Below are 22,758 nucleotides of genomic sequence, written 5' to 3'. Positions count from 1 at the left end.
AGATCAGATGAATCCCGTCAGGAGGAAGTTCGTATCCCACAAATAAAGTGGAACACGACTCAAATCAATCGCATCAGAAGCGAATTCGTGTCTCACAAATAAAGTGGAACACGAAGCAAGTCGAATCTCAATCGAAGGCTCTCTCGAAGTACCTCGCACATCTCAGCAAACGCATCAGTAATAACAAGGAAGCATGCACCGACCATAGAAAATACTAGCAATTAAATTCTAAATGAATTCTAAAATAAATCTAGCAAGATTAAATTGTTTTTTATGGTATTTCAACTAAAACTAAAATAAAACTATGTAAGAAAACAATTAAAGTCTAATAAGCAAAAGATTACATGTTTTTTTATTATTCTTTTTTATCAAGTAAAAATCTAATCAAATATAATATTTTTCATGGTATTTTGTCAAAGAATTAAAACTAAACTACGTAACAAATCAATTAAATTCTAACAAGCAAAAATATTACATTTTTTTATGTTATTTTTTATCATGCAAAAATCTAACAAAACTATTTGATGGTTTTTTTATGTTTTCTACTATCTATTCAATAATAATAGATTGACCAAATTGCCTAAATTACCCTTTCACCAAAATTTATTTGCACTAATAAAAGGTCATTTTTGTAACTAACAAATTAAGTATTCACTCTTTCAACTTTATTGAATGGATGTCCCAAATGTTAGCTTTTCATTGGTCCGAATTAAATAATATTTTTCCTACAACTTTATTGCATGAATGATGACATCACATGTAAGTCATGGATGATGAAAGTCATATTTAAATTTCTTCTACATTTCATTTTCCCACACTTTCTTACTTTTATTTTAATTTTTCTTAATTTATTTATTATCACAAAAAATATTAATAATCTATTTTTAAATTTTAATCTTACTAAAAATTTTTAATTTCCTTCACATTTCATTTTTTCATACTTTCATTTTAATTTTTCTACATTTATCTATTATCGCAAAAAATATTAATAATCGATCATTTAATTATTATTTTCAAAAATATTTAATTATTTCACGGGCCACTATCAACTCAATATTTAATTTTTTTTAATCGATCATTACACATTTTCTCTATCTTAATTAAAATTTCAAATTTCTCTCACATTTTTTCACACTTTCTTACTTTCATTTTAATTTTTTTCCCTATTTATTTATTTATTATCTCACGGGTCACTATCAACATAATGTCTATTTTATTTTAATCAATCATTGTCTTTATTTGAGAGATAATATTTTTTTTTTATTTTTTTCTCCATCTCACGATTTTTTATCATTATTTAATACAATTAAATTTCCATGATTATTGTTTATTTTACATTTGTTTTTAAATATATTTTATATCGCATCAAATTATTTTTTTATTTCACGGGTCATTATCAACATAGTAGCTATTTTATTTTAATCAACAATTACTATTAATTGAGAGATAGTTTTTATTTTTAAATGTTAATATTTCATTTTTATTATCTTCATCTTATAGTATTTTTTTATATGATTATTTCATATTTTTCATTTATATTTAAAATTTTACATTTGCATTTGTTAAAATTTTATTTTTTTCTCCAACTCACATGTCCTTTTTTATATGGTTCTTTATTACACACAAAATTAGCACATGAATACGATAATAATGTTTAATCTTAAGGGTCACTTTCAATACAATGCCTATTTTATTTTAAACAATAATGACTTTTATTTGAAAACTAAAGTATTTATTTTCAAATTTCAAAACGATTCCTATGGATATTCGGTTTTCAAAGAATTGGGAGTATAACAGAGCAATCAATAAAACTCTAACTCTATTCAAGTAAAACAATTCCTTTTAATTATGCATATTGCTTATAATTCCTTTTATTTATATTATTCATATCATTAAAAAAATACTACACCAAAAAAAAAATCACCCGTACGGAAGCACGGGTCTCTGACTAGTTATTATGCTAAAATTGATGGAAAGCAAACTAGTTAAAAAAACTAAAACTAATGTGAATTTTATATGAAACAGAGGGGTTTAAGTGTGAAAATCATGGTGTGAAGAGAAGCTAGGGCGCAGGCCCATTGCTGATGGTCCATGAGAGAGTTTTCTATTCATTTATTTTTAGTTTCTATCAATTGATTAATCCACTAAACAAAACTAATACTCATTCAATTCATACTAAACCCAATTAACATCACTTAATGATTAAATCAAACACAATTAACAGTAAAATATCAAAGGAGTTTAGGGTTACGATGTGTGACTGTCAGCCTTCTCTCTCGTTCTTCTTCCTCTCACACTCAGACGACGGCGACGGCCGTAATGCACTCTTCTCCGGTCAAGTCACCATGAACCGAACCGGCCAAACCTCTTCATCGTCTCAATTTCGTTCCTAATTTGTTTCGAGTTCTCTGACCTCTCTCCTCTCCAATCGTCTATGATTCTCTCAGATTCGCTCTCTTTGCTCCACTCAAATCTCACTCTTTGATCGGAGAAGCTCCGATGACGATTCGAAGATGTAAGCAACGAAAGCATAAGGTAAACATTCGTGTTGTTCTTTTGCTCGTTCCCTCCGATTTGCGTTTCTTCTTCTTCTAGAATAAATCTCCTTCTCTGTGTTCTCAATGATTTAACCGCGATGTTGTTATGAAGCGTGAACAGAGAAACAATGATTCAATCGTGAGATGTTCTAGAGCTCTTGAGAGTGAAGATTAACGAAGGTTCTATTGATTGATTTTGCAGGTTGAGGCTGAGAGAATTTTTGCAGAGTAGAGAATTTGGATGAAGCCGGAGTGAGGTCCCGAATCTGTGAAGGATGACAAAGATGAATCAAGGTCCCGCGAGAGATTGATTTCCGATTGAATTCCAGAGAGAAAATTTTTTTGTCAATCGAGTTTGTTACGTTTTCTGTTACATGATTCTTTTTGTTTTTCTCTTCCCTTTTCTGATTCTTTTTCTATTGGTGAATATGAATGATGATGAAGAGGTTCTGAGATCCAGGGGAATTTTCGGTTGTGAGTTCTCCAAGAAATTGAGAGAGTGAAGGTCGGTTATGGAGGATGAAGATTCAAAGGTTCTTGGAGAATTGAAGATGAAGAGGATGAAGGTTCTTGGAGAGAGTTTTTGATCGTGAAGAAGTTCTCAGAAAGTGAAGAAGTTTGTTATAAGGTGAGTCCAAGTTTGTTATGATTCTTTTCTTCGTTATGCAGGTGCTGGCTCGGTTTATTTGTGAAGTATGCAGGATTTTGTTGGTTCAACTTTGTGTAGGCTGGAAATTGTTTATGTTGCTGCACGGCTTGTTCACACCACTTTGTATGGATACTGAATAATTGGTACAGGTTTGGCATGGAAAACGCTTGAAGCAAGGAGAACATAGGATAAGGCTTGGGATTAGAACAATAGGCCAAGAGTATTTTTTGTGTAATTTTGTAATGGGCTTGAATGGGTTTTTGAATGTAACTTGAACATTTGAATCTTTTGTAATGGATAATAAAAAGGAAATTTGGATATTTGAATTTTGTAAGTTTGTAAGTTTGGCGAATGAACTTGAATGATGAACTTGAACATGTAGAAATTGGATGTTTGTATCTTTAAATGGACATAAAAGCACTTGAATTTGAATCTTGAACTTGAGCCAAATAGTCTTAAACCTTGACTTTGAATGAATGATATTTGAATCCCATCTTAATTCTCGAATGAACTTAAAATCAATTTCCAAACAATTCACCTTGTATTGCAATCAACAAACAATGAGCAACATGATAATCCCTCGATCAAAAACAATCCACAACCTCATTTTTGCATCATATATTTTAGCTTGAATTAAGTTCTTGATGAACAAAATGCCTTGAATAAGATTCGAATAATAGGATCAATTAGACCATCAAATCGAATTCACCCTTTAATCATTGGGACCCTAATTCAATCTTAATTCCTTAATTCAAACCAAACTTGTACGATAAGCCATCAATATATTGAAAGTATAACGGCGCCTCCATAATCTCGTACAATGTCTCAATACCTTGCAATTCATACCCTAAGCTTCTTGACTTAATGATCTCGAAACAATGGAAACTCTTTAATTTTTCTTGATTTTCGAATGACGAAATAAACGCCATCGATAACTTATAGCACAGAGAAAGAGGGCAAATTTTGGGGTGCAACACATGTCACTTTTTCTTGTAGGAGATGTAACAATCTTGGACTTTTTCCTTGGTGATATCATTGTTTTCATCTGTCATTACAGAAGAGAATTAGCAATGCAAAAAAACTTGGCATAGCTAAGCATTATGTTCAAACTTACAGGATCAGACACAACTTGTCATTCTTGAGACCGCAACAAGCAACTCAACTTTCGTAACCTTCGTCAATGGAGGGACCACAAAGAATCTACAGTGTCGCGATTTGTTTTTGGACAGAGAGGACAAGAGACCACAACCTTTCTATCAGGGTTTAGAAATGTTTTTGAATTTTTTATCAAGACTGTATATGGACCACAATATGCCATCTAAGTTAATGTAATCCAACTCAGAAAATAAATAATACAAAATTTATTCCACTTACGCTACCACATAAGCAACCGTTAGTGGCATTTGACGTCAAAGATCAATTATTGAGACGAAAAATTTTGGAGGGATGAATTGTTGAAGGAAAATTTTTTAGGGGCTTCAAACGAAACTTGAAATATTTAGAGGGACGAAAAACTTATTTAACCAAAATTTATTTTAGCAAGCATTAACTAACAAAATAGTCAAATGCACCTTAAAATGTATGTTACTTAAACACATCTTCTTAAAAGGAGTTTGCTAAATACATCCACTTATTTTTATAAAGGTGTGTTTTAGTAAGTCTTAACTAAAATTGATTAAATGCACTATAAAGGACATGTTACTAAAATATACTTTCATAAAATCAAATAGATCTATGTTAACAAATCAATTAACCACTAACATTTTGCCATTAAAAAAATTCAACTCATAATATAAGAATTGCATGCATTTAGCATAAGAGAGGAAGTTATTTAAAAAAATCTTTTTTTTTTGGTTATACTAAATGTGTTCTTATGACATATGTTAAAAATACTCTAACTAAAAAAAGTAACTGTATTAAAGTCATATTTAAAATTAAAAAAATTAAATACATGTATTTAAAAAATATATATATATTTACAAATAGTATATTAATTTATGCTTTTGGAGCATACAACTTTTTCTCAAATTCCTTTATGATTTTTTTTATATAAACCTGTATCACCCCACACTACACTATAATTAATATGTCATATGTACTCATTCATTGATCATTTTCGCCTCGCCGCATTTGTATATCATTGATGCCATTTTTATCATACTCATCCATTGATCACTATTTTTATTTAATTATTTTAAGATAAGTATAATTTTATATTTAATAAAGTAGTATTATATCAAACAAAATTAAGATATTAAAAGATTCTCCGTTTCAGAAAACGCCATCATTTTTTTTGGTTTATCACCCCGTTTAATTCGATTTGGGGGTTAGTTCTGACATCAAGTGGTTCTAACCTCCTCCCGATCGCAAGAATCAAATCGTAATTCTCTCTATCAAATTTAGCGCCAATCACTACTAAACGAACTAACAATTAATAAAACGCCACTATTTTGTTTTAGTAAAAAAAAATATGTTATTAAATTGCATACGATTATAAACAAACTTAATTAACTAAATCTCAAACTCAGCTTCCACTATTTTCAAGTTGCATATGCTTTATCATTTTGCATTTTATTTTAAAGTGATATATCTTACTTTAATGTGTCAAAAAATAGTAATCTACCTTTAAGGACTCAAGTTAAACAATTAATTAATATTTATGTCCTGACATCATATATAATATTTGTAAAAGAAATTTGAAGAACACCATGCCCCCCCCCCCCCCCCCCCCCCCCCCCCCCCCCACACACACAAAAATATTGAATGGCCTTTGGAAGTCCTCTAAGGAAAAAGTGTAATAGGAATATAGCTTTCTAGACTTTGAAAGGTCTTCAAGTGAAAGTGGATAGCTGATGAGATCAAAATATATATCTAAGTTACCAATTATAAAGCATTTTATTAAAGAAATATGGATTAAGAAAATGACATTACTATGAGACAAACTTGAATCCATATGACTTCACTTAGGATCTATTTGTTTGGATGGCAAGTGCTAAGAATCTTAGATTGGAATAGGACGTCATTTTATTCTCTTGCTCTCTCTTTTCTTTTTTCTTGAACGTGTTTGAGCGCCACATATGATTAATATTATATACACTCAATCAACATTCAAATGGAACTATATTGTTCAGGTAAAAACAATACTTTCATAATAATTTAATAACCCATCTCAAGTTAGTCAGAGGCACTGTAGATGACTTTTTGTTAAAACGATTTATCTTTTTATCAGTCCCTTTTATATAAGAGAAAAGCTATTTCTACACCATTTTCCTACATCTACACCGTAATAGTATAGGGATGGTCTACTAATTTTAATTTTTTAATCATTAATTGTACTTAATTTCTGTGCAAAACAGTATTTTACCTTAGAGCCATATAAGGTGTAAATACAGTGTACCAAATTTGAGTGTACAAATAGCACAACTCTTTATATAATGACCTTCTTAAGACAAGCAAGACAAAGATAATTGAATGTAATTCAATAGTTGTAACAGTCAAATATTCGTTCATTATGAAATTCAAGAGATATGTTTAGACATGTTGACGTCACAATGATAAATATAAAAAATGTATGTTTGAAATATCTTAATTTTGGGCGGCTTATAGGCGTGTTTTGGAGTATCTTGATATTGGGCGGCTTATATGGCATCTCTTAGGGGTATCTCGACCCTAGGCGTTTTATAAGGCATTTGCAATTACCGTCAATTCTAATATGTACATAGTCTCCTAAGTATGAGGCCTTAAAGGACAAAGTGTTTAAGGATACAACAATCCTGTTAATCCAACTATATCCGTCGATCAAATCCCAAGCTTCGTTCTGACCTTATTCTGGGATGTATACAATCTCCCAAGCATGAGACCTGAATGGGAGAAATGCTTAAGGATTCAGTGGCCGGGTTAATCCAAATATGTATGTCCACCAAATTCCAAGCTTTGTTCCGACCTTATTCTAGGATGTACACGATCCTCTATTGTTAACCTTCTCAGCATAAAGTTCCACCATGTTTCCAAGAAAAGAATATGTGCTCACCGTGATACATTCTCTAATCCTCTTTCCCTTCTCACCAAGAGCAACTTAGATATGAGGTCGATGTTTGTCATGTGAACCTCTGGTTTATCTCTCCACTCATGGGGCTTTCGTGGAGGACGTGCCAATTTTTTGGTGGATACATGTCCAACGTTGGACCTTTGGCTAATGTTCCTCGGGAAGTAGGGATGACAAGTAGACCCAAACCCGTGGAGCCCACCCTCACCCGAGTCAATGGGTGGAAACCCGAGTTGATTGGGTTTGGGTGTCACCCGATATTTTGGGTGCGAGTTTGGATAGTGTGAAATCCGCGTCCGAAACAGGAAATCACACATGCTTATATATATATATATATATATATTGTGGAAAGTTGTAAGAAAATTGTAGGAAAATGTATTTTATGTATTTTGCTGCGGGTTCGTGTTTGGGTGAAAAAGCCCAAACCCAACGGGTGTGGGCGTGAGTGTTATTTTACCACCCGAATAAACTTTAGGTTCGGGTGGTGATTTTGAGTGCGAGTTTGGGTAGCGTGAAACTCGCACCCGACTCATTGCCATCCCTACCGGGAAGTGCTTTTAATGCCTCATGATTATCTTTATTGGGACATGGACTTGTAACGCCTCAACAATCATCATTGCCCCCTGTTACTAGGCTTTTAGGCCCTTCACCTATGGGACATTTTCCTTTCTCAACCTTTGGTTTAAATAACACTTTTCCCTTTTGTTTTGCCTCACACCTTTCAAAAACATTCTACAACTCCTTCTTTGTTTACAGGCTTTGAAATCCTTGCTTCAAGGCTTCCTTTTCCCATTCTCCATTCAGGTACGATGATCGCTTCCTTTCTCCCCTTTTTATTCCTCGCCTAATCGATTTCAATGGTTCTAATCCACGAGTGTGACGAGAGTGGTAGGGTTATTTCGCGTAAAAATGTAATTGAGAGGCATGCATTCGGGCACCAATGTGTGAAAATGTGTAGATGCATACCAAAAAAGTAGGTTGGGATTTTTTGAAAGAGAGAGAGAGAGAGTGAGTGAGAGAGAGCGAGGTATACGATGTTGTATTTGATAGTGTTTATGTGAATAGTGACATAGACTTGATGTCTTCTTTCTCTTATTCGGTCTAGATTATCATTGACCTTCTAGCTGAATATTTTAGCGATAAGTTTCTGAGTTATGAATCGACTTGTATGACTGACCTCTTGGTGAAAATTTCTGAAATGAACTATAATTTTCAAACACTAGTAATAAGGCCGACATTATTTTGAAGCCCCGTGCCTTGGACGAGAAAGTATATATGCGGTGATGGACCAAGATGCCTGACAAGTACTTCTATTTCTACCCTGGCATTATTGAAGATTTTGGCGTAGGTATTCCTTTCACCATCTTTCACTCAAAACTTTTGAGAACTTTGAACGCCACTCCTTCTCAACTTCATCTTGACAATTGGCCATTTTACCGAGGGTTTGAGGTTATCTGTTGGGGCCTCAGTATCACGCCTACCATTGGTATTTTCTTTTCTTTTTAGGACTTTATGGGGCGTAACTAGGAAGTTTGATCTGAGTAAAGTCTATGGGCGGACCATCCTTTCTCCTTATACGTCGAACTATAAGAGATGAAAAGATAAATTTCTTCGGGTAAGGGGTGATGCTCAGTTCCTAGAAGTCATATTCGAGGAGGATGGGACATACATGTTTCCTATTTATTGGACAAGTAACCCTACTTTGATCATGGGATATGATCCAAACAAGCTGAGTGCCATTGAGAGGGAGGCTGTCGAATTTCTGGAACAATTCTAGACCATTTTGAGGAAGGGTACTTATATTTTATTTCAATCATTTCTTTGTAGAAATTATCTTTCTTTTATTTCTTAGATTTTAATGTTTTGTTGCACTTTTGACCCCCAAGGCGTTTGATTTGAAATTTTTTTAATATTTTTTTCATCTTCTTGGTTTGGCGACTAGTGCCCCAAGTGGAGGTCTTGGATTATACAAATCTAAGAGCCCAGTAGGTTTCTGATCAGTGGTTTTCACACATATATTTATCGTTGTTTTTAAGTATCTTCAAGTTATTTTATTTAGTGTTTTATGTTTTTATTCGTCATTTTATGCTTTAGTTGTGTGTTTTAATGTTTTCAGGCTCATATGGATAAATCGGAATAAATCAGTGCAAAACTCAGAGTTTCGAGGAAGTTCAGAAAGCATGATTCAGGAGGCCTGACACGGGTGGCCGTGTTGCTCAACACAGGCCGTGTCAGGAAGAGCGCTGGAACGAAGTGTGGAAAGAAAGGAAAAACAGTGGTGCAACACGGGTGCCCGTGTTGCTAAGCCTGGGACTTCATGATGAAAAATAAATAACAGTGGACCAAAACGAGTGCCCGTGTTGCTCAACACGGCCCGTGTTGGGTTTGACGCTGATTTCAGTGATTTTTGTGATTTCGTTCAGTGGTTTGCCTGCAAGGGTGTTTTTGGGATTTCCAACCAACTTAACTGAGTCTGCACTATTTAGGAGGGTTTTCAAGATGAATCAGGGATCTTTTTGCCACACGAAGAATTGGAGGAATGAAAGAAGAAGCCTATGCAATTGGAGAAGAACAGAGAACTCTCATGAGCGAAAGCCATTGAAGATCAAAGTTCATCATCTCTATTGTAATGTCTTTATTTGATATCTTTGTAATTTCTTTGGATGGTATGAGTAGCTAAACCCCCCAATGCTAGGGGGTGTCCATGATTAACATTTATGATGATTTTGAATTCCGAGTTTCAATAACATAGTTCTCTTTCATGTTCAATTTAATGGTATAAGGTTTTTAACGCTTTCCTCGTCGGACTAACTAGATTGATTTATGACAGACAATTAGGATTGACCTCCATTGTTAGGGTTTTTATACCTTTATACTATAGTAGATATCACCTAGAATTAGGGATACCCTATAGTAACCGGATTGTTCTTGATTATAATAATACTTGATTTGATCACTAATTTCGAAGGACTTTGGGATTAGGATTTCAATGTTCAAAGGTTTGCCCACTAAGGACTTAGGTGCAAATACCCTTAAGAACCAGTAATTGATAAGTTGAATTTTGTTAGTGAAACAAGGATTCAGAATTGCTACATGTTAATGCACACACCTATCCTGGCATGTTACTCATATTTGGCCAAATACTTCTTTTACTTTTATTTGCAATTATAATTTCCCAACCAAAAACCCCAAGGCTTTTTGTCTCATTGAATTCCTACTAACTCTATAATATCACGCAGTCCTTGAGATCGATATTCGGGGAATTTTCCCTTTATTACTACAGAGGCAAAATAGTACACTTGCTATTTTACCGATCAGGTTTTTGGCGCCGTTGCCGGGGACTGCTGAAAACTATAGAGTTTTTAGATTTATTTCAATTAGAATTTTGTTGCTCTGCGACTAAAATTTTACTTTCTGAAGAAAAAAATTATTTTATTTTTGTTCCTCATTCTAATAATGTCTAATCTGTTTATGCGAGGTAAGGCCTCAGCAAAATTTCTTTTTGACGCAAAAATTGAAAGGACTTTGCACGCAAGGCGCAGACAGGCTCGTCAAACTAAACTGGAATCCGAGGAAGAAGTGATTACAGTTCATTCTGGTTCAGACACCGAAAGTGAAGAAGAGATCATGGGCGAGGTACCACCACCAGAGAGACTTCTCGGAGACTATGGTGCTAGAAACACACCGGGAGGAAGACTAACTATTGTCAACCAACCGGTGAATGTTCCTAATTTTCAATTGCATCCAAGCACCATAACTCAGCTTGAATGAAAGCCTTTCACCGGAAAGGTTAATGAAGATGCAAACAAGCACCTACAGAGGTTTCTGACCATGAGTACAACTTTAAAAATCGAAGGTCATATAGAAGAGGCCAAGAAGCTGAGAATGTTCCCATTCAACTTGGCAGAAGAAGCAGAAGAGTGGTTTTATTCCCTTCCAGCGGGCAACATTACATCATGGGAAGAGATGGAAAAAGCTTTCTTAAATGAGTATTTTCCTGCATCTGTATTAATAAGAAAGAGGTATGACATCCTGAATTTCAAGCAGAAGGAGGGTGAGCCCTTAGAAGATGCCTACAAAAGATTCAAAAGAATTCTAGTAGCATGTACCACTCACAATATGGACAAGACTGAACAGATGCAAGTATTTGTCAATGGGCTCAGAATGAAAACAAAGCAGTTAATTGATACAGCAGCTGGAGGCTCGACAAATTTCACAACAGCCTCAGGCATCATCAAAATCATTGAAGCAATAGCTGCAAATGAGCATTTGGAATTGTATGACAGGTGTTCTAGCAAACCGGAAGGAATCATTGATCTTAAGCTGGAAACTTCGAAAATTCGGGTTGAAGATGCTATAGCTGGAGAAGTTGAAAAGAAACTGAAGGCTATGCACATAGGTACACAACAGGTGGCTCAAGTTCAACAAGCTCAACCTGTAAGTTGTGAAATTTGCCATGGGCCGTACCAAACGGTGTACTGTGTGGCTACTCCCAAGCAGATTGAAGAAATCAAATTCCTGAGGCAAAACAATCTGTATTCTAACACCTATAATCCAGGGTGGAAGAATCATCCAAATTTTGCTTGGAAAGATCAACAACAACAAGGCCCCCAGAAGGCAGAGTGGGAAGTGGCAATTGAAAGATTGGCGGGGCAATGCTCTCAGTTCCAAGAAGAAACAAGAAACAACCACAGAAACACCACCGCCTCAATTAAAAATCTGGAAGTTCAAGTGGGTCAAATAGCACAGCATCTCACTCTATAGGCACAAGATACCCTTCCGAGCTCAACTATGAAAAATCCGAAAGACCAAGAGAAGATTAATGCAGTTACAACAAGGAGTAAAAAGTTGTCAGATTCGAACCAAGAGAGAGAGGAAATAGATGACCCCATGGTAATAGAGGTGGATCTGGAAATAAGAGAGAATCCAAAAGAGCCAGAAGTTGTGGTACCACCGGTTAAACCATGTGAAGAAAAAAATAAGAAAGACGTTGAACCGGTGATAAAACTACCTTTCCCTTCTAGAGTGACAAAGAAGGGTTCAAGAGAGAAAGACTTTGAGAAGTTTACTGCATTGTTCAAAAAGTTAGAGGTAAATCTACCCTTCTTTGAAGCACTTGAGCACATGCCCTTGTATAAGAAATTTATGAAGGAGGTGTTGGCGAAGAAGAGATCACTAGGAGGAGAACCAAAAATTGCAAATGAGAAGTGTGGTATAGTCTCATCAGCAAGAAAAATCCCAATAGAGAAGAAAGATCCTGGAGTAGTGGCGATACCGTGCACTATCAAAATATAACATTTAAAAAGGTACTGATCGATTCTGGGTCCAGTGTGAGTTTAATGCCACTATCTATTTTCAAAAAGCTTGAATTGGGAGGTATTAGTGAAAGTAAGACAAATTTACGGTTCACTGATCACACCGTTAAGAAATAATATGGGGTGGCTGAAGATGTATTAGTGGAGGTTGATAAGTTTGTATTCCCTGTTGACTTCCACATCATGGAAATTCCGGAAGATGAAGAAACCCCTATCCTTCTTGGGAGACCCTTTTTGTTGACAGGCCGCTGCAATTTTGACATTGAAAAAGGGACACTAACACTGAAATGATTTGACGAAGAAGTAACTTTGAAGATGTTAGGAGTCAAGAGACATAAGGCGGTTGTAAATGATCAAACTTCTGATAGTATGACAGAAAGTGAGGAAAAGAGCAAAAAGTCTAAACAGCTCTAAGAAAAAGTGTCAAGCATAGCCTCTCGGGTGGAACCAACTTATGTAGCTTTCAAAAGTCCTAAGAACGCTAAGGAAGTCAAGAAGAAGGTGGAAGAGAAAGAGCAAGGTGAGAAGAAGAATGTGGGAAGTGAGTTGAAGATAAAAGTTGTCCATGCTTTTCATCTTCATGAGTTCATGGTTGCGGACATGTCAAGCAACAAGGTGTGGAAAAGGAAATACCCTCCATAATAAAGGGTAATAGACCGTCGAGCCATGCGACGTTAAACGAAGCGCTTCGTGGGAGGCAACCCACGGTTTTAATAATTAATTTCTCTGTTTGTTCATGTTATTTTCAGGAAATAAAAGAGGATGTCTCTAGTGAAAGCTCGGAAGTGATCATTGGAGTGCAATACCCTTTGTGAGTCACCTCTCTCGAACTCGTTCTGAAACATTGAGGCCAATGTTTAGTTCAAGTTTGGGGGAGGCTCTTCTCTTTGCATTTTATGTTTTTATGTTATTGGTATGATATGAAACCATTAAGTGAATTCTTCCCAAATTTTGACCGAAATTTTAATTTTTGTTAAAGAGTTTTGATCTTAAAGAGCGATCTGGAATAGTATATAGAGATGAAGGGAGGATTGTTTGAGGACAGGAAGTTCGGAATAATGTGACAAGAAGAGGTTTGTTTAAACACCCTTGGTTCCCTAAAAGAAATATGAGTCTAACGTGTAGATTTGCACCATAGTACTTGTCTCCTGAGAAGTACTCATCGAGTAGTTTATTGATACAGTCTGGCATAATTCAGATTCACTTGCATGATGACTGGTTGAGAAAAAAAAAAGAGATATAAAGTTGGCACCAAATGATGAAAAGGCAGTAAAAGGAAATCGGCTCGCTAAGTTGGGTAACCCTCACCCGGATATTCAGCCCAAAGGAGATTGATCCCCAAACGTCGTCCAAAACGATAATATATAACTGCAAAGTTTGAAAATTTCATCGGTAATTAAAAGTAGCAAATGCTGCTAGTTTGGTGCCAGGAAAAGAAAATAAGAAGCCTTGATTCGTCTCATGCAGGTGATGATTATTATAAGAAATGCAGTGCCTTAATATGATTGTCCGAATGAAAGAGGAGGAAAATCGGAAAGAGACTTAAGTGCAAAGCATTGTTGGAGAGGTATCCGAAACGGGAGCTTGAGGTTTAATGTGGTAACAGAAACTCGTCGCGTCATGTGAATGCCGAACCAACTGTTTCTTGATCAATACAGACAGATATCTCACGTATGAACACCGTGTGCTTTGAAGGTCATTAACTTTTGTAATTGTCGCTTGAGGTCAAGCAACGGTTTAAGTTTGGGGGAGTTTGATCAGTGGTTTTCACACATATATTTACCGTTGTTTTTAAGTATCTTCAAGTTATTTTATTTAGTGTTTTATGTTTTTATTCGTCATTTTATGCTTTGCTTGTGTGTTTTAATGTTTTCAGGCTCATATGGATAAATCGGAATAAATCAGTGCAAAACTCGGAGTTTCGAGGAAGTTCAGAAAGCATGATTCAAGAGGCCTGACACGGGTGGCCGTGTTGCTCAACACGGGCCGTGTCAGGAAGAGCGCTGGAACGAAGTGTGGAAAGAAAGGAAAAACAGTGGTGCAACATGGGTGCCCGTGTTGCTCAACACGGCCCGTGTTGCTAAGCCTGGGACTTCATGATGAAAAATAAATAATAGTGGACCAACACGGGTGCCCGTGTTGCTCAACAAGGCCCGTGTTGGGTTTGACGCTGATTTTAGTGATTTTTGTGATTTCGTTCAGTGGTTTGCCTGCAAGGGTGTTTTTGGGATTTCCAACCAACTTAACTGAGTCTGCACTATTTAGGAGGGTTTTCAAGATGAATTAGGGATCTTTTTGCCACACGAAGAATTGGAGGATTGAAAGAAGAAGCCTATGCAATTGGAGAAGAACAAAGAACTCTCATGAGCGGAAGCCATTGAAGATCAAAGTTCATCATCTCTATTGTAATGTCTTTATTTGATATCTTTGTAATTTCTTTGGATGATATGAGTAGTTAAACCCCCCAATGCTAGGGGGTGTCCCTGATTAATATTTGTGATGATTTTGAATTCCGAGTTTCAATAACATATTTCTCTTTCACGTTCAATTTAATGGTATAAGGTTTTTAACACTTTCCTCATCGGACCAACTGGATTGATTTATGAGTGACAATTAGGATTGACCTCCATTGTTAGGGTTTTTATACCTTCATACTATATTATATATCACCTAGGACTAGGGATACCCTATAGTAACCGGATTGTTCTTGATTATAATAATACTTGATTTGATCACTAATTTCGAAGGACTTTGGGATTAGGATTTCAATGTTCAAAGGTTTTCCCACTAAGGACTTAGGAGCAAATACCCTTAAGAACCGGTAATTGATAAGTTGAATTTTGTTAGTGAAACAAGGATTCAAAATTGCTACATGTTAATGCACACACCTACCCTGACATGTTACTCATATTTGGCCAAATACTTCTTTTACTTTTATTTGCAATTATAATTTCCCAACCAAAAAACCCCAAGGCTTATTGTCTAATTGAGTTCCTACTAACTCTATAATATCACGCAGTCCTTGAGATCGATATTCTGGGAATTTTCCCTTTATTACTACAGAGGCAAAATAGTACACTTACTATTTTACCGATCATTTTCAATCAATGCTCTTTGTGAAGGTCTTGGGTAAAATGAATTGAACAGCCTAATGGGTTCTGGCCAATGCCCCCTATAGAGGTCTATAGTTAAACGACTCGAAGAGTCCAGTGGGTTTTGGTCAATGCCTCATGTGGAGATCTTAGGTTAAACAACTTAGAGAGTCCGTTCGGTTCTTGTCAATTCCCTCTATGGAAATCTTATGTCAAATAACTCAGAGAGCCCATTGAATTCCGGTCAATACCCCCCATGGAGGTCTTAGGTTAAACAACTCGACGAGTTTTATGTGTTTCGATCCGCACTTCCTGATACCTAAAAAACCATAAATTTATCAAAATACCAAAAGTGCCTCGTTAAAACCATGTTATTTCAGGGTAAAAGAGTTCTACTCCATGTTGCCTATTTATTCATTATTCTCCTAATGCAATTTACATTTTATTCCCGACAAGAAGAAAACTCAACTAAAATAATGCCTTTTGCTGGCCAATTTCCAGTTTCAAACATTTTAGGATCTCTGGTTTGTTTTCTCCTTATGACAATTTTTGAAATATTCTGTATGGTTCCTCCTAATTGGAGTGCAGTTTTCTTTTCATGTCTAATTTCACTACCCCATTCAAGACCTGGTCGCCTTTTCCCCTCGCCTTGGCCGCACTTTGGTGTTGTGCCCCATTTATACCCTTTGTTTCACAACGTATTCTTGAATGTGAGTTATTTTTCGGACTACTTTGATCAAGTCGGAAACACTTCTCAATTCAGCCAAGTTGTCTTCTTCATTGAAGTTCTTTCTCCGCCATATAGGAGTGTTAATTTATAACGGCAACATGGCATGTAATTTGTAAATCATCATGAATGGAGTTTCCCTGTTTGAGGATTGTGGGGTTATGTGGTACGACCATAACACTTCCTAAAGTTGTTCATTACATAAACCTTTAACTTCATCCAACTTTTTCTTCATACCTGATAGTATGAATTTATTGGCGGCTTCTGTTTGTCCATTTTCCTAGGGATGTTCGACGAATATGAAAATTTTCCTAAATCCCTAGGTTTGAGCAAAACTTTGTCACGGTTAAGCTGGAAAACTTTGCGCTATTGTCAGAAAAGATAGCTTTTGGCAATCCAAAACGATAGATGACATTTCTCCAATAAAAATGCCTGAATTTCTCATTCATTATCTTGTCCACTAATTCTGCTTCTACCCACTTAGTGAAATAGTTCACCACGACTAATATGAATTTCAGTTGACCCGCCAGCAATGGAAATAAACCCAATATGTTCACCCTCATTTGTAAAACGGCCATGGAGAGATAAATGAGTGTAACAGCTTAGCAAGGGTATGGATGAAAGGCACATATCTTTGATACTTGTCGCATTGATTAACAAACTTGACGTTGTCATTGAGAATCTCTTGCTGGTAGTAACCGGCCATTAGGATTTTTATTGCTAAGACTCTCCCTCCTTTGTGGATTCCATAAATACATTATTATAACTCAGAGAGAACCTGATTTACTTCTTCCTCTATGATGCATCTTAATACGGGCATTGATTTGCCCATTTCATACAGTCTATCCACCACCATGACATATTAGCCAGCGAGACTTGATATCTTCTGGGACTTTGTATCCTCCTGTTGGAGCGGTAAAGCGGCAAGCAACAAAAGTTTTGGAAGTATTCATCCGGGAATTATCGTGTCCACAGAGATTGGTGAGAAGAACTGCCGTTCGACTATCTCACGTTCTAAGTTTCATGATTTGGGTGCGGAAAGGTAAATGCTGGAAAAGTAAATAAAAGCAGATAAACGATCTCAATAGTCTAAGAGAAATAGTTATGGAATTGCATTTCGTTCTACCCGTCGAATACTTAAATCTGAAGATCTATCGCTCGACACTCACAATACGCATCAACATCACCGGGCATCACTCGAGATGCCACATCGGTGTCCATGTCTGCAACACCGACGAAAGCTCAGCCGTACTATTCACATCAGCGATTTCTTCACCGACACAAACAACACGGAGGCATTAGACTCGATACCCATTACGATTGTTAGTCCTGAATCCATGTCTGCAACCCAGAAACTAACAGTTATCATTCCTAATCAAGATCTATGGTGTCCATGTCTGCAACAACACAAATCCAGAGCATTTAAGCAAAAAGATCAAGAACAACAACAATGATGATTTGTAAAGCGAATATATAAACGATCCCAAGATCCACAAATATACATACAATAAGAGTAGAAACATACATACAACACCCACCATTGGAATGAAACAAAGGGAAGAGAGAAGATGAACCGGAAAGATCTCACCGGTACAATGAAATCGAGTTAGATCCATGATCAATCCACATGACGTCGCACCCAATGGTGTTTCCTAAGCCTCTAAACTACCAAAAAAGGATCAGAGCTCAACTTGTCAAGAAGAGGTGATAAAAAACCTAAAAAATCTGTTATTAACTATTTATACAAAACTGAGTTTCGCAGTGGGCGCGACGCGCCCTACTTCAGTGCGACGCGCCCTACTTCAGTGCGACGCGCCCTGTATAAATTTACCAAACCGCCCTAGCGCGCGACGCGCCCAAATCCGGCGCGACGCGCCCTAACTTCTGCCAGACTAAGCTCTTCAAACTCAAAGAGGGCGCGACGCGCCCTACAGCGCGCGAAGCGCCCTGCACCAGAACAGCAGAATTATTTCCTCAAGGCTCTCGCAGCCGTGTCTTCGACACTTTATTCCTCAAGGCTCCGAAAACGCAAGAATACCTACAAAAATACAACAAAACTATCAAACGGTATAAAAGTATATGAAAATACAAGTATTCGTAAAGTAAACGTAATTACACAAAAACGGGGGATTATTCAAACGGTATTAACAAAAAGCATTGATAAGTGCCACTATTTACATACACAAAATAACAACAATTTGGCACTTAACAACTCTCCCCAACTAGACTCTGTTTGTCCTCAAACAGGGCTAAACACTCAAATCGCAAAAGTAAAAATCCAAAGAATCAAGAATCAACAAAGTTTAGAAAAACGAAACAATTGTACGGTTCAAACAAAAACGTACGAACAAAGTAAACACTTACCACTATCCTACAACGACAACATGAAAATGAAACGATTCCTAAGTACAAAAATCATATAAAACATTCTAAACAAAAACAAGCTCAATCACGAATCACGTCTAGCAAAAACTCATCGGTAGATGAAAAACACAGAAAGGTGAGGACTTTGAACACTCATCCAACAATCTTGCAAACAATAGACAAAATTATGCGTTCATCTAAAAATAGTATTGAAAATGCAACGACACGAATCACAAGGGCTTTCAAGGTTGTAATGTGGCTCGGTTAACAAACAAGTGATAAGTCCTAAAGCTAATCGAAACAAAAACTTGCCTAAACCTAAGGGAGTAATTACTTCCACAAAGTTTCAAACAATACAATTTTAATCCAACTTTTCTCTTCATCACAAATTTCACACCAAACACAAAACTTATTAGCACACTCTTATTCAAAACTCTTTTTGTTATTTTCTTTTTCAAGCTTTTCTCTTTTTTTCTTTCTTTTTCTTTTCTTTCTTTCTCACTTTTTTTTTCTTTTTCTTTTTCTTTTCTTAACCTCACATCAATCACAACATAAAGAGGCAAACACCTTCTCCCCAACTTGAATTCAATCATAACATAAAGTGAATACTCCCTACTTTCTAAGGCAAGGTAAAAATCCAACTAAACATCATAGTTAAGGTCAAGAAAACAAAGATAATCAAAATCCATCAAAAAGGGTGAACTATGTCTCAAGTTCAAAAACAAAATGGACAATGACAAAAAGGCTCAAAAGGGGGTACGAATGGTCACACACTCACAAGGTAAAATGACATTTGGCTTATGGTAGTTGTGCTCAAAATCAAACAAGTGCCTTGATCACTTTCGTGCATTCACAAAATCGATACAGACGAAAGATTAAACATAATAATATCCAGTTAAAACAAGAAATGTCGGTCACTCACATATATACACAATGGAAAGCCACCTCACATTTATGGTAAAAAGGGGAAACTAATTGTGATTCAAGTCATGAGCAAGTTATGCAAAAAGAATGAATAGTATGAAATTTGTACAAATGAAAAGTCTCAAAAACATGCTATGCTATAGAAAGCGATAAACGAGTACCTTGCTATATACAAATTCGAACAATCATTACCGCACAACCGGCATGTTGAATCTATCACAATCGGAGAATTACCAAATGCGACTCCAAGTAATCGGGCCAAAATTTGAGTCTAAACACAAACAAAAGAATTAAAAATAAATCGATAAAATACTATACTATAAAGCCTTGGTGTAAGTGGGAAAAAGGTGAGCCGAGTGACCCGTTAAAAGGAGGTCACTGGCCAAAAGCAACCCAGCGCGCGACGCACCCATGAGCGCGCGACGCGCGCTACACCAGAAAAACCAGACCAGTCTAAAAAGACAGATTTTCCAGTGAGCCACCACTTAACACCTACACAACTCAATTACAGAAAAACAGAAAAATAAAACCGTTGGGGTGCCTCCCAACAAGCGCTCGTTTAACGTCGTTAGCTCGACGCCTTTATTGTTTCGCGAATGGTAAGAAACTTCCTCGCGGTACGCCAATGCTTTCGCCTCAAACGCAACCTAAAGAAAATGACCTGCCCAAACACTTAATCAAAACTATACGAAACTTAAAACATAAAACCATCGCAATGCGATTAATCTCAACCAATCCCCGGCAACGGCGCCATTTTGTTGGAGCGGTAAAGCGGCAAGCAACAAAAGTTTTGGAAGTATTCATCCGGGAATTATCGTGTCCACAGAGATTGGTGAGAAGAACTGCCGTTCGACTATCTCGCGTTCTAAGTTTCATGATTTGGGTGCGGAAAGGTAAATGCTGGAAAAGTAAATAAAAGCAGATAAACGATCTCAATAGTCTAAGAGAAATAGTTATGGAATTGCATTTCGTTCTACCCGTCGAATACTTAAATCTGAAGATCTATCGCTCGACACTCACAATACGCATCAACATCACCGGGCATCACTCGAGATGCCACATCGGTGTCCATGTCTGCAACACCGACGAAAGCTCAACCGTACTATTCACATCAGCGATTTCTCCACCGACACAAACAACACGGAGGCATTAGACTCGATACCCACTACGATTGTTAGTCCTGAATCCATGTCTGCAACCCAGAAACTAACAGTTATCATTCCTAATCAAGATCTATGGTGTCCATGTCTGCAACAACACAAATCCAGAGCATTTAAGCAAAAAGATCAAGAACAACAACAATGATGATTTGTAAAGCGAATATATAAACGATCCCAAGATCCACAAATATACATACAATAAGAGTAGAAACATACATACAACACCCACCATTGGAATGAAACAAAGGGAAGAGAGAAGATGAACCGGAAAGATCTCATCGGTACAATGAAATCGAGTTAGATCCATGATCAATCCACATGACGTCGCACCCAATGGTGTTTCCTAAGCCTCTAAACTACCAAAAAAGGATCAGAGCTCAACTTGTCAAGAAGAGGTGATAAAAAACCTAAAAAATCTGTTATTAACTATTTATACAAAACTGAGTTTCGCAGTGGGCGCGACGCGCCCTACTTCAGTGCGACGCGCCCTGTATAAATTTACCAAACCGCCCTAGCGCGCGACGCACCCAAATCCGGCGCGACGCGCCCTAACTTCTGCCAGACTAAGCTCTTCAAACTCAAAGAGGGCGCGACGCGCCCTACAGCGCGCGAAGCGCCCTGCACCAGAACAGCAGAATTATTTCCTCAAGGCTCTCGCAGCCGTGTCTTCGACACTTTATTCCTCAAGGCTCCGAAAACGCAAGAATACCTACAAAAATACAACAAAACTATCAAACGGTATAAAAGTATATGAAAATACAAGTATTCGTAAAGTAAACGTAATTACACAAAAACGGGGGATTATTCAAACGGTATTAACAAAAAGCATTGATAAGTGCCACTATTTACATACACAAAATAACTACAATTTGGCACTTAACACCTCCTCTAGTAGATGTCCATGTTCAGGTATTTGATGAAATAAGTTATCTAGCTTTACCTATTCTCAATCATCATATCCTCCTTGTATTCAGCATATGGGCGATCGAGAGTCTCCTGTAACACTATCCTATTTAGACCTGACTCTTTAGTAGTGGGGAGTTTTGGCAACAAATCAGCCTGAACATTTTCTTTGTGGAGAACATGAACTTTTTCAAACTCCTTAAATTATTTTGACATCTTGAGGATTTGTTGTAGGTATTTGGACACTAATGACTCATTTGTTTCATAATCTCCCCATACATGATTAGTGACCAACTAAGAGTCAGTTCTGGCTCAGAGATGGGTAGCTCCTACTTGACGAGCCAACTTCATGCATGTTATCAGAGCTTTATAATCCACCTGATAGTTGTTGGTCTGGAAGTGGAAACACAACGTCTGTTCTAAAAGTACTTTTCTTGGACCTTATAATACAATACTTGCTCCACTTTCTTTTAGGTTGGATGACCCATCCGCTGATGAGAACCAAAGACATGGGGATTCCGACTAATGGTGGTGCTTAACTCCACCAAGAAATATGCTAATACCTTGGATTAGAGGTTGATTTTGGGTACAAACATTATGTCATACTCGGACAACTCTAGCGACCAAGCTATCATTGTGCTCGCCAGATCTGGATTTTTCATTACTTGCTTGACCAAATAATTGGTTCCAACAAGGATTGGATGCCCCTATAAGTAAGGCCTCAATTTCCTCGTTGTAGTCACATCTGCTAAAGTCAATTACTCAATATTGTGATAGCGTGCCTCAACCTTGTTTAGGACTTTTTTGGAAAAACAAACCAACCTTTCTCCTTCATCGGTTTCCGAGACCAATATCGAGCTTAGAGATTTCTCTATGAAAGATAAATATAGTATCAATGGGGATCCTTATTTTGGATGTGTAAGTATTGATGGAGGTGGCAGGAAATTTTCCATCTCCTATAAAGCCTTTTCACAGTCTTCTATCCATTGAAAACTTGCCTCCTTCTTGAGCATGACAAAAAAGTGTATGAACTTTTCTCCTG

At 36.7% G+C, this 22,758-nt stretch overlaps 1 long non-coding RNA gene across 1 annotated transcript; it reads left to right on the top strand.

Annotated features, from left to right (window-relative positions):
- Positions 1 to 2,103: 2,103 nt before the first annotated feature.
- On the top strand, positions 2,104 to 3,506 carry LOC131626747 (uncharacterized). Its single transcript, XR_009291271.1, has 2 exons — positions 2,104 to 2,535; positions 2,740 to 3,506. It is a non-coding gene; the product is annotated as an uncharacterized LOC131626747 (long non-coding RNA).
- The last annotated feature ends 19,252 nt before the right edge of the window (positions 3,507 to 22,758 follow it).

The sequence above is a fragment of the Vicia villosa genome, unplaced genomic scaffold (genome assembly GCF_029867415.1).
Source record: "Vicia villosa cultivar HV-30 ecotype Madison, WI unplaced genomic scaffold, Vvil1.0 ctg.000320F_1_1, whole genome shotgun sequence".
In the NCBI taxonomy this organism is placed as follows: Eukaryota; Viridiplantae; Streptophyta; class Magnoliopsida; order Fabales; family Fabaceae; genus Vicia; species Vicia villosa.
This window is presented reverse-complemented; position numbering and strand designations above follow the sequence as displayed.